Source organism: Dendrobium catenatum, unplaced genomic scaffold (assembly GCF_001605985.2).
Source record: "Dendrobium catenatum unplaced genomic scaffold, ASM160598v2 fragScaff_scaffold_1400, whole genome shotgun sequence".
In the NCBI taxonomy this organism is placed as follows: Eukaryota; Viridiplantae; Streptophyta; class Magnoliopsida; order Asparagales; family Orchidaceae; genus Dendrobium; species Dendrobium catenatum.
The window spans coordinates 2,059,837-2,072,135 of record NW_021319862.1 but is presented as its reverse complement, the minus strand read 5'-3'; the positions used below and the strand labels follow the sequence as shown (position 1 = coordinate 2,072,135).

Sequence of the window (12,299 nt, the reverse complement as noted above, 5' to 3'; positions counted from 1 at the left end):
CTAAAACCTAAGGGTTTATTAGCTTGAGACCTATTTTCTTCTTCCTTTCTTTTTCTATTTCATCTCGATCTTCTATCTAATCTTCTCTCTAAGATTTCCCTTTCTCATTATCTTTCTTCTCCAAATATTTTTCTAAGGTGTTGTTGTGCCCCATTTGTTGGTTTTTGCCATAGCACCAGCTTGAACTAGAAAATAATTTCTTTGGTGAACCACTGTTTCAATTTTTCCTTTGAACATATTCTCTATTTTCATGATTTGCATATGAGGTGACCTTATAAGGTTGTTCTGAGGGTATTTTAATTTAGTTATTTGGTAATTTTTAATGGGGGGAAAATTTATCGCCTCCACACAAATTTGTATTTCTTTTATTTCATAATCAAATACTACATTGTGAATAAAGCATAGTCTTGAGAGACTGACACATTATTCTATAATGAATTTAATATTAAAATAGGGTTTTAGAAAAAATATTTCTATGATCAAACACAATTTGAAAAAATAACATATCATCTCGAAAGATGAATATGCAATTTTATAGTGTGTTTAAAAATAGAAATAGGGTTTTGACAATTTATCCATTGTTTTGATTAGATACAACAAGGAGAATATTTTATCGTCCTAAAAGATGAACATAACAATCTTCAAGACATCCAAAAAAAAAGAGTTTTATAAAATTCAATATTTCTAAAGGAAAATATAATAAGTAGACTATTATATTACATGAAAAGATAATAATAACATTCTACAAGTAAATTTAAAATTATAAATGAGTTTTTAACAAAATATATGTATGCCGAGAGATTTTATACTTATTTTATATGAATAAAATAAATTTTATTTTAATCTAGAGTTATTAAATCCTTATAGAGGCAAGCCCCTATAGTTAATTACAGCTTAGAAAGGGCGCTCTTTAAAAAAATTATCAATTAAAGTAGTGATTTCGTACCCTTTCAATGCAAATTATAAGATAATGAAAGAAGAGAAAATTTTCAAGGAGAAAGTTCAACGTTGAACAGTTATTAACGAGTCAAATGAGAAAAAAATAGGATGTCCTAGATTCTAAGAAGCTCAGCGGCAACCTCAGTCTACCCTATGTTGGACTTTACATTTTATGAGAGAATTTATATATTTGAGTTGGCATTTTATAAAAAAATTTGGATTATATTCCTAGAAGGTGGGGACTTAAGATTTAAAAATCTTCCTCAGAACCTAACTGTAAATTAGGTACTACAAAGTAGTGACCCAAAGTTATCTAATGAAGTGCAAATTCGGACTTAGCCTAGCCTGGATTGGGGAGCTAGCTAACCACCTAGGCGCTTTAAAACTATATGTTCAATCTTTTTATGAAAGATGGATAGGGATGCTATTTAAATTTTAAGGAATTAGGGACTTACATCTAAGAAAATCCTAACTGACCCCTCAACTTATATAGGGTGTATGATATTTAACAGCAGAATGTAATTAAAATTTTTTACTCTTTTAATTTTTAAGTAATATAATGCATGCTAATTGACTCGAATGTATAAAATGATTATGAAGCAATTTTAAAATCAAGCTTAAAAAATATTTTTTTCCTAGAAATTACATAAAATACCCTCGACAGAACTATACCCTAATAGACCAAATGGTCTGCCAGAACCCGCATGTAAGGAGGTGCCTAACAAGGAAGAGAAAGAAATAATTTGTATATATGCTAATTCTCGACGATCCTGAGCTTACTTCTTTGATCTTTGGAGTTTCAATGTGAGCCTAAAAATTTAATTCAAGTTTCAATTAAAAAAGACTTTATTCATGTCCTCACAAAAACTCCGATCGTATCCCTGCTAAAACAAAACACATCATGCAAGAAAACATAAAAAAGAAATAATTTCTACAACATAAATAATGTAAACAATCAAATTAAATTATCCAAAATATAATGTTCAAAGTCTATATGACAAATGACATTTTATTTACAACGCAATGTCTGTAGAAAAGTAAAATGGTCGAGTACCACTAACAACAAACTTGGATTCTAATCTTAAGACTAACGCATGTGATTTTGAAATGGGATATCTCTTCTTTTATTCACTTATTCGTCTTCTCTCCTTAGTCTTCTTTCTTTCTACGAGCTCCTTGAATTCATCGAGTCTGGATATTCAAATGAAAAAAAACTTGCCCCTGAAGGGGTATTTTCTTTTCCTTTTAGATATTAAAGTCATCAATACATAGCTTTCCAAAAAGAAGAAAATATTCCTCTAAGGGACATTCTTTTCTCTTAGGATTCCAAGTTGAATGTGATATCCCACTTTCAATTCACTTTCACATTACATCCCTTTTTCAAACATATTTACATTACATCCCACGTAAAGAAAAAAAAAATCTAGATCACCTACAAAATTAACCTAAATAGTTATAACAAAATCATCCCAAACATTTATATGTTTAAATTTAAATTAAATTCATCAGCCATACTTAGCCATACTCTTTTAATTTTAGAGGAGGCTTAGCATTTTGCATATGTAGAATATTATGTCAATTTTCAATCTTTAATTTGCCCCCTTTTATTATGTCAGAGCTTAAGAGATTAACTAATTGATTTTAGGAGTTTGATTTAGTGCTTGATTAAATTTGGATCAATTATTGGATCAATTATTAAATTTTATTCTAAATTTTATGTTTAGGTTTGAATTGTTAATTTTTAAATTTTACTTATTTAGTTTATTTTATTAATGTATTTTTTTTAAATTATTATTTTTATATGTGATTAATTATGAATGAATTTAAAAATTAAGTGAATTAAAACTTAATATATTTTTTTAACTTTGGTATCTAAAATTTTTCAAATTTTTAATTTATTTTTATTTAAGAATTTTGGATTTTGTTTCACTTTTTGTTAATTTGTTCATTTACTATTTGATTCACGAGTTATTAAAGTATTAATTAAGTTTTATTTAAGCTTAAGTTTAAATTTTGCCTGTTAATTATTATGTATATTAGTTAGAATTTTTTTAATGAAAATTAAGTATTTTCTCTCCTTTTTCCCCCACAGCAAGGTAAAGAAGCCCCCACAAAAACTCCTTTCTGTCGACCCTGATGAGGTAGAGAACCAAACTCCTTTTGCTTTCTCCTAAAGAAGGCAGAGAACCTTAATCGATTGCTGAAGCTCACCTCTCTCAACCTTCCAAGGATAAGGGACGACGATAAAAAAAGACGACTTTGTACCTTTCTTGGAGCAACCTTTGTGAAACCCCCTGACAAACGCCCCCTCACAAGTTCCTCTCTCTCTCTCTCTCTCTCTCTCTCTCTCTCTCTCTCTCTCTCTCTCTCTCTCTCTCTCTCTCCCTCTCTATCCCTCTTCTCTAGGCTCTCTCAGGTCAAAACAACAACAAAACATTCTTGGACTTGAGAAAACACGAGTCCTTTAAATAGATTTTTAAGAACCAACTTTTTAAGAAACAACAAAAGATTCTTATCATCCTGTATGATAAGTACAAATTAAGCTCAATCAGCCAAGACGATCAGAGATGAACATAAGAAATTTATTCATATCAACTATCATCCTGTATGATTAGATCAAATCATAGATTATCGGTCAGACAATCTAAGAAGGTCTGGACGATCCAAAAATAGTTTGATCGTCCGTTCCGATCTCACAATCATCCAGGACGATTAGTTCAAAACCGAGAAAAATCATCCAGAATATCGCTCTGAATAAGAGCTGGTCGATGTTGATCATCCAGGAGCAACTAAAGTTTTTTGAACTGATCATCCAGGCTGATCCTATAAATGTCCGGGATGATGTGATCATATCAATAGGCCTTAATTACTTTCCTTAATTATCAGAGTAATTTAGGCATAATTGTGTTGCATCGTCCAGGACGATGTATTGGATCATCCTGGACGATGTTCAAAAATAAATAATACATAAATAGATCTGGCGACTGATTCTTTCTGATTTGAGCATATCGTCCTGTATGATACAAATATCATCTAGGAAGATGCACTTAATGACGACTGCCTTAACCAGGATGCCCTAATTAGGGTTTCTATTTTTAGCAGATCATCTAGGACGATTTTAGGATCATTTTGGACGATGTGATCAAAACAGAGAACTCTAATTTAACAATTAAAAAATTTCCAATGTGTGTGTTTGTGTAAGGTTACTTAGCATTAGGAATCACTTTGTTTACAAACAATTCAAGTAAGGGAAAAAATACAGACTGACTCAGACTTAATCTATCCAATCTTGAGCTGGCTTGAGTTGCACTTGATCTTGTGGACCTGAAAAGTTAGTAGGAACGGCAATCGTAGAAAATCATGAATGTTTTCTATCATCAAAAGTCTAATTATAATTTAGGTTTGATTAATGTCAAATTAAAAGTATACATTAATCCTAAGGTAAAATGTCACTAAGTTTTTTATGTTTATTATTTTCTTTCTTAAAGGGTTCATGCATGCTAAATTTAAGTTCTGTAAAACTCGTATTTAATTTTTATATTTAAGTGTCGCTAATGTTATATAGAATGAAAAATGTTATTCATAATCCTTCAGACATACATGCACATGTAAATATGTTTAGCGTTTTAAATAACAAAATAAAATCTAAATAGAAGAACAAAAATAACTTGCAAGTAATTTTGAATTTAAATTGCATAACAAATAAAACTAAGGTTTCTATAGGGCCCTAAAGTTGGAAATTTGCAAAATCACATCAAGGGTTTTGAGCCTTAAGGCTATCTATTTTTTCCAAATTCTCATAGAATATAAGAGACAACGTCCAATGATTTCGTCCATAGCACCTCTACCCAATTAGATAGAGGTGACTGACACCTTTAATCCATTTCCTTTTGTTCACTTATACGGTAACATTAATCGTAGTTCATACACACAAAGAAAGTAAAAGATGCATTTGAAGCACATTTAATAATTAGAATTCAAATAATTGAAAAAATATTTTTTAAATCCAAACATACCTTTTTTCGAGCTTGCACACCAGTTTGTTTCCTCCAATCTATGCATAAAGTTTTAAACTATACATCTCAGGATACAAACCACAATAAGTATAGTATTATACAGATTTTACAAACAAAGAACTTAGTTTCAAACGACATGGATTTTTCCATAAACACATGCATGATTCATGATGTTATCTATTTAATCTTGAAGAATAAGCATTCACAAGTAGGATAGTACTCAACCCAAACAAGTGCAAAAAATTAAGTGTAAAATGATAGAATGTTTGTTAAATAACCTCATTTAATAGGCTAACCATCCAAAAAAAATTATCCATAAAAGAAAGAACAATAAGAGGGAGAAGAGTAGAAGAAGAATCAAGAAGAAGAGGAAAAGAAGAATCAGAAAGAAAAGGAGGTTTACCACTTCCTCTTGTCTCTAGTTGAACAAACCGGAGGAGGTCGGGGTCCCTAGGGCTAGATATCGTATGGGAGAAAAAAAGGAGAAGCCAATCCGGTTACTCCATGCATGCGAGGGGAATGAAAAGGGGGATAAGGGTTTCGGTTAGGGCGCATCAACATCCAGCCTTGGCATCGTGCGAAGCAAGGGAGAAGGGTCAGGGGCAGAAGTTCTGAAATGGGAGGAGATGGGACCTAAGAGCCTTTCGACTAAGAAGGCGGGGCTTGGGGCTTTTTGCGAACTACCCAGGAGATGGTCCCGATTTCATGAATAAAGGGGAGTGGAAACCTGTGGGTTCTGGTTCAAATGGTTCTAATATTATCATCTTATGCTCTCCAATCTAACTCAATCTAAAGGTTGAAATCTATTTGTATTATTAAATAAAAATTAGGGCCTGATTTGGTTAAAACGAAGTTGGAGTGACCAAATTTTATTAGATGAAGTTTTGTGATTGTAATTAATCGAGTGAATTTGAGTTAATTGAAACCATTGATATTAAATTGAATTCGAATTGTGAGGGTTTAACTAAATATTGAGTTGATTTGATTTTAAGGGGGTTGAGACGAGATTAGTTTTTTATTTAATCAAAGTCGTCATTTGCTAAAGCAAATTTCATTCAAGTCAATTTTATTTGAATTAGTGGTGATTAGATTGATTCAGGAGGTTGAGTCAATGCTACGTCAGTGGGCATCCACTTGTTTAACTAATCAACTTGCCAAGGTGGTTGAGGTGGCATGAAGGGTGGTGTGGTGAGCTGGTTAAGTGTGTTTGAAGGTGGTTTGATGATAGAAGGTTTAATGTCTGAATGTATTGCATGTGAATGAGATGGAATTTGACCAAATATACAAGGTTTGCTTAGTCAACTTATCTTTAGTTTGATTGATTCTGACCTTTTGGATAGAGGATTTAAAAAGGGTACTGTAGATACTACAATCTTTTTACAAAAGGTCAGAGAAAAAATTTTTATTGTTCATATTTATGTGGACGACATTCTTTTTGGATCTTCAGATAAAATGTTGTGTGATTAATTTTCAAAAACAATGAGTAATGAGTTTGAAATGATCATGATGGGAGAACTTAATTACTTTCTTGGCTTTAGTGTAAAACAAATGGATAACAGAACTTTTCTTAGCCAATAAAAGTACATTAAGGATGTTTTGAAAAAATATGAAATGGATAGTGCTAAACCCATGAACACCCTAATGAGCTCAACGATTCAATTAGACAAAGACCCTAGTGGAAAATCATTAGATCAGAAAAAATATAGAGGAATGATTGGATTCCTTCTTTACCTGAATGCAAGTAGACCAGATATAATGTTTAGTGTGTGCCTTTGTGCCCATTTTAAAGCCGATCCTAAATAGTCTCACTTAACTGCGGTCAAGAGAATCTTTAGATATCTACTAGGCACCCCAAACTTAGGAATTTGGTATCCTAGGCACAACACTTCCTTTGAAATCTTAGGGTACTCAGATTCTGATTTTGTAGGATGTATGATAGATAGAAAAAGCACCTCTGGTACCTGCCAATTCATAGGACAATCATTAGTTTCTTGGTCCAGTAGGAAGCAAAACTCAGTAGCACTTTCCACAGCCGAGGCAGAATATATTGTAGTAGGAAGTTGTGTTGCACAGGTACTATGGTTAAAACAACAAATTCTTGATCTTGGCCTACCTATTGGAACCATCTCGATCATGTGTGTCAACACAAGTGTAATTTGCATCTCTAAGAACCCAATTCAACATTCTCGAACGAAACACATAGACATTAGACACCATTTCATTAGAGATCACATTGCTAAGGGAGATATAGAATTGCATCACATCGCTACAGGAGATCAATTAGCGGACATATTCACAAAACCACTACCATTTGACACCTTTAGCACACTGAGGACTAGATTAGGTGTCATTGACATTACTGCATAAAAAAATAAAAAAATAAAACAAAAAAAAAAATCTCTTCTAAGGCTGCTCCTGATCATCACACTACATAAAAACATTGAATTTGACATTGTATCGTACTGTACGATACCCTTATCGTACTGTATGATATATCTCGATCCGCACAACGTCTAGCCACTAGCAAATTTCGGCTCTGTTGATCGTACCATACGATCCACATCGTACTGTACGATCTACATCATACTGCTGGTAGTCATTTAATCCATCTGGTACGATATTATTGATCATCGTACGGTACGATATCTCCTCTTCATACTGTACGATCCATATCAGCAAACGGATTGGGACGAATTAACTTGGTTTTGTATGTTATTATTGTTGTTCGTACTGTACGATACATACGTTTCGTACTGTACGATCCACCTAAGCAAACGGATGAGGACAACATAAATGGCTTTGGTACGTTATTAATGTCGTTCGTACAGTATGAAACTTTTGGTCAAAAGTTGTATTGACAACCCTCGGGACGAACGATATTCTACTGAACGTAATGTACGATAATCATCGTACTGTATGTTTTAACCACCTTTTCCCGGTACGAAACATCAAAAGAATTATTGGCCTATCGTACTGTACGATCCTCAATCATATTGTACGAAAATGGAAATTTTATATAAAATGGATGGTTTGGGAGAATTCACTTTACTCAACTCACTCAGTCCCTATCACATTCTAATCAGCCCCTACACAATGTCTGGCTCTAGCAAGAGAGGTCGCTTGGAAGTTGTAATCTCATCTTCCTCTCGCCGCCACACCGCCCGCTTCTTGAATGCCGAAAATGAAGATGCTTACCACAAGTTTCGAACCTGCAATATTACGCCATCCAGACTTCTGAATCAGGAGGCTCTTAACTTCGAGGTACTGAACCTCTTTGCCTCTACCACTCTACAATTCCTTCTCACCCTAGACTTCCCCTATAATTCTGAACTCCTTTTTGAATTCCTTGCAAATCTTACCTATACTGTCAACAATCTCACCTTCAACTCTTTTGTGTGTCGACAAAATGTCCAAATTATAAAAGATGACATCGCCCAATACCTTGGGCTATCTACTGAAGGGCCAAGGGTACGTTCTTTTCTCACAAATGACTTTGACTGGAGTGAGGTTAATCAAGTCCTTAGGAACACCACATTCTATCAACACCAACCTCTAGTCCAATCACTCACTCAAAACTCTAGAATCATTCAACACATCCTTCGAACCTCCATCATACCTAAAGCTGGCGACCGGGTTAACATGACACCGACTCTCTCTGTTGTTACCTATTTAATTATGACCAACACCAAATTTGATGAGGCCGATTTGATAATTGACTATATTCGCCATATGACCTTCATTCGTCTCCTTACCACTCGCCAAAAATAAAATATAGCTCTTGGTCACCTTATAGGATTTATCCTCCAAAACAAATATCAACTGACCTATCCTGGTGAACCCGATAACCTTCCAATCTATTATACAGACACCTCTTTCCATATTTTGTTCCATCGGGGACACGAGCCTGAAGAACCAATTTTTGATGAAGAAGAAGGAGAAGAAGCCCCAGCAGCAGCTCCCGCTAGACCACGACGACATGCAGCACCCCGAGCTCCTGCACCAGCTTACCCTCACGACGATTTGGTCGAACGTTTTCACCAACTTCAGACCCGGCTAGATACGCATATTCAAGAGAAACATCAGCAACACGAGACCGACATGAACTAGTTTGGGGAATGATTCAATGCTATTGATTAATGTTTTGACACGATCCTTAATTACTTTCAGCTACACCCACCTCTACCTCCAAGTGATCAGGATCCTTCTCTTTGAAGTGTTTGTGTTGTATCTTTTCTTTTTCTAGTTTTTGCTCCTCTTTTTGGTGATGTCAAAAGGGGGAGAAGTGTTGTGTTTATCTTATGTTAAATATAATGTTGCATTTCCCTTTATATCATATTGCACTTTTCTTTTCAGTTTTTGTCTTGTTCCTAAAAAAAACAAAATGAAAAAATAAAATGCCTGTCGAACTTGCTAACAACAAAATTATTTGACATCATCAAAAATGGAGAGATTGTTACGACCCATGACCCCGAGGTTGAGATTTTGATGATGCCAAATAATATTGCCCAAACTACTTTTCATTGAATATTATTTTGTCTGTGAGTACTAACATTTCAGGAACATCACAAGCTACTAAGAACAACAAGAAGAATCAAGAATGGCTAAATTAGAAGTATGAGTCGGACAATGTATTTTATTATTTCTTTTATTTTTATTTTCTTGAGTCTGGCCACAACTTGCAGGAAATTCTGAGAAATCATGCACACACACAGGGGGAGGATTTTTAAGAGTAAGAAATATTTGTTTTCAATGTCTGGAGATCGTAGTGTACGAAGATGGTCATACGGTACGATCTGTTACAAACCAAAACCCTAGCCGTCATGTTAACATAAGTAAGATATTTTGCGCCGTTCGTACCGTACGAAGTTCTTCGTACTGTACGATTAATTTAAAATACTTACTTATATTAACCCATGATTAGTGCAGGTAATCAAGGCTTAATTACAAATTAAAAATTGTATTGTATGAACCTATTCGTACAATACGATAAACATAGATGATGTTTGATCGTCCAGAAATTCATCCTAGATGATGCCTTGATTTTTCCTTATCGTACGTACTTTATGATGTAGATCGTATAATACAATAAATAGAGATGATATTTGATCGTCCCGACTATCGTCCTGTACGAGCAGTGTGTTGTGTATCGTACCGTATAATATTATATCATACTGTACGATTAGTTTTAGAATTGTTCGTACACCTTCGTACCAGGACGAAGCTAGTTTGTACATATCGTACTGTACGATGAATAATCGTACTATACGATAGTAACCGCTACTTTTGAAATCAGAGGGATTTTGGAGCCCATTTTTATGTGTTAAACTTGTCATATTTTGGAATGAGAAAAGAGAGGGAGAACGTGAGTAGAGAGAAACATCCTTGAGAGAGCTCTTGAGAAGTTTGAGGGTTGAGAGAGGAAGGAGAAGGTGAGCTTGGTGAGGGAGAAGAGGTGTGAGAGAGATCACATGATTGCTCCAATCTTGCTGCAACTTGCTCCTCCTGTGGCCCGGGAAGAACTTGTGGGAGGCTTTCTAAGGGGGAGACTCGTCTACGTCCGTTGACCTCGAAGGTACTCTGCCTTCTCAAGCAGGGAGAAAAATGAGAAGGTTCTCTGCCGTCACCAGGAGGGTGAAAACAGCGTTTGGCACTCCGCCACGCCGGGTTGGTGAAAGGGAGTATTGTAAGGGCTTCTCCGCCTTGCCGAGGGGGCAAAAGGAGAGCTATAGTTGGTAGTAAAAATCCCATAGCGAAGGACTCCGGGGAGTGGACGTAGGTCATGGTTTGACCGAACCACTTTAAAAATCTCGGTGTGCTTTTTCCTTACTGCATTTTTATTCTTGCGTGCACTTTTATTTTCAGTATATTTGCTTGGTGAAATATTGTGATTGAAAAGTTTTATTGTTGCATGTTGAGCTAAATTGTTGTGTCTCAAAAGTTGTTTAAATTTTCATGCTAAAAATTTAAAAACATCAAAAATACTATAACTCTTGTTTAGGTTTTATTTATCGTTATAAAATTTTCACAATTCACCCCCCTCTTGTCCATCTAGTTATTTCAATAGGCTTGAGTCCATTGCGATCCTAATGGTGATTAGGATTCATTAGAGAATTTTTGAGCTTTGATTTGAAAAGACTATGTTACTGTGTAGAAGAAACTCCAAAATTGCCCTTAAATGGCATGTTGGTTATTTTGACCCCTGGTCAACTGAGGGCAAAAAGTGGGTCAACCAAAATACAATTTAATGCTTAACAAGTCATCATTAAGGGGCTGGATGTGATTAGAGGCTTTGGAGAGAACTCTAAGATCTAGATCCATAGGGTGGCATGTTTAGTGGCATAGACAGTAAATATTTGAAAGTTTTACAGTCTTTGGATTTCAATCCAATTTCTAGGGTTAGAGATATCAGATTGAACTCAAATTTCAAGGGTTGCCTCTTGAGACATGTCCTATCAATATGAATTGACAGACTTTGAATTTGAGGCCATTTGATTGGTTTGAAGAGTTTGAAAAATCACTAGAAAAGGCTTTCAAGACCTAGGCCTTTAGACTTTAGAATTGGGCCTAAAATGTAGATTTGCTCTTTATTTTGGATTCGAATGATTGGAATTAATTTATCAAAAACATTTATGATCATTTACGTGACCATAAATAATTGGACATGGTTAAAAATAGATCAGAGACAGGATCAAGGTTTAGACTTGAGTTGTGATCATGATAGGTTTGAAGTCTGGGTAGGTTTGAAGTTTGGACTTGATTGAAATTTAAATTGAATTGAGATTTGGATTGACTTGAGTTAAAGATTGATTTGGAGTATTTACTTCGAAATAGAGATGAGACCGAATCAAAATTCATGAAATATAAGGCTGAAGTAAAAAATAAACTAGAAAGAAAAATAAAGAGGCTTAGAATAGATATAGGAGAAGAATATGACACAATAATTCTTAGTTCCTTTTATGAAGCTGTGGTATTATTCATGAGGTTACTCCAGCTTATTTACTGGAATCTAATGATATAGCTAAATGTAAAAATAGAACCTAAAAGAAATGATGAATGGTATGCTCATTTGTTCAGGTGCTCTTAATTATATAAGGGATGAAGCTATTTTATCAGCCAATCTTTAACAAAATAGAATTATTTTTAAAACTCTAAAAAGACACCCTTTGAATTTTGGGAGAATAAAATACCCAATTTAAAATATTTAAAATTATGGGGTGTCTTTCTAAGGCTCTTCTAGCATATCCTAAGAAAAGAAAATTGGGTTCAAGAATATATGATTGTCTTTTTATAGGATATACAGAAAATAGTATGTTATATATATATATATATATATATATATATATA

The 12,299-nt window shown here is 34.2% G+C and overlaps 1 long non-coding RNA gene across 1 annotated transcript; it reads right to left on the bottom strand.

Annotated features, from left to right (window-relative positions):
• Nucleotides 1-4,963: 4,963 nt before the first annotated feature.
• On the bottom strand, nucleotides 4,964-5,664 carry LOC114580923. The gene is made up of 2 exons (XR_003702597.1): nucleotides 5,359-5,664; nucleotides 4,964-4,993 (listed from the first exon to the last, which is right to left on the bottom strand). It is a non-coding gene; the product is annotated as an uncharacterized LOC114580923 (long non-coding RNA).
• Nucleotides 5,665-12,299: the final 6,635 nt, after the last annotated feature.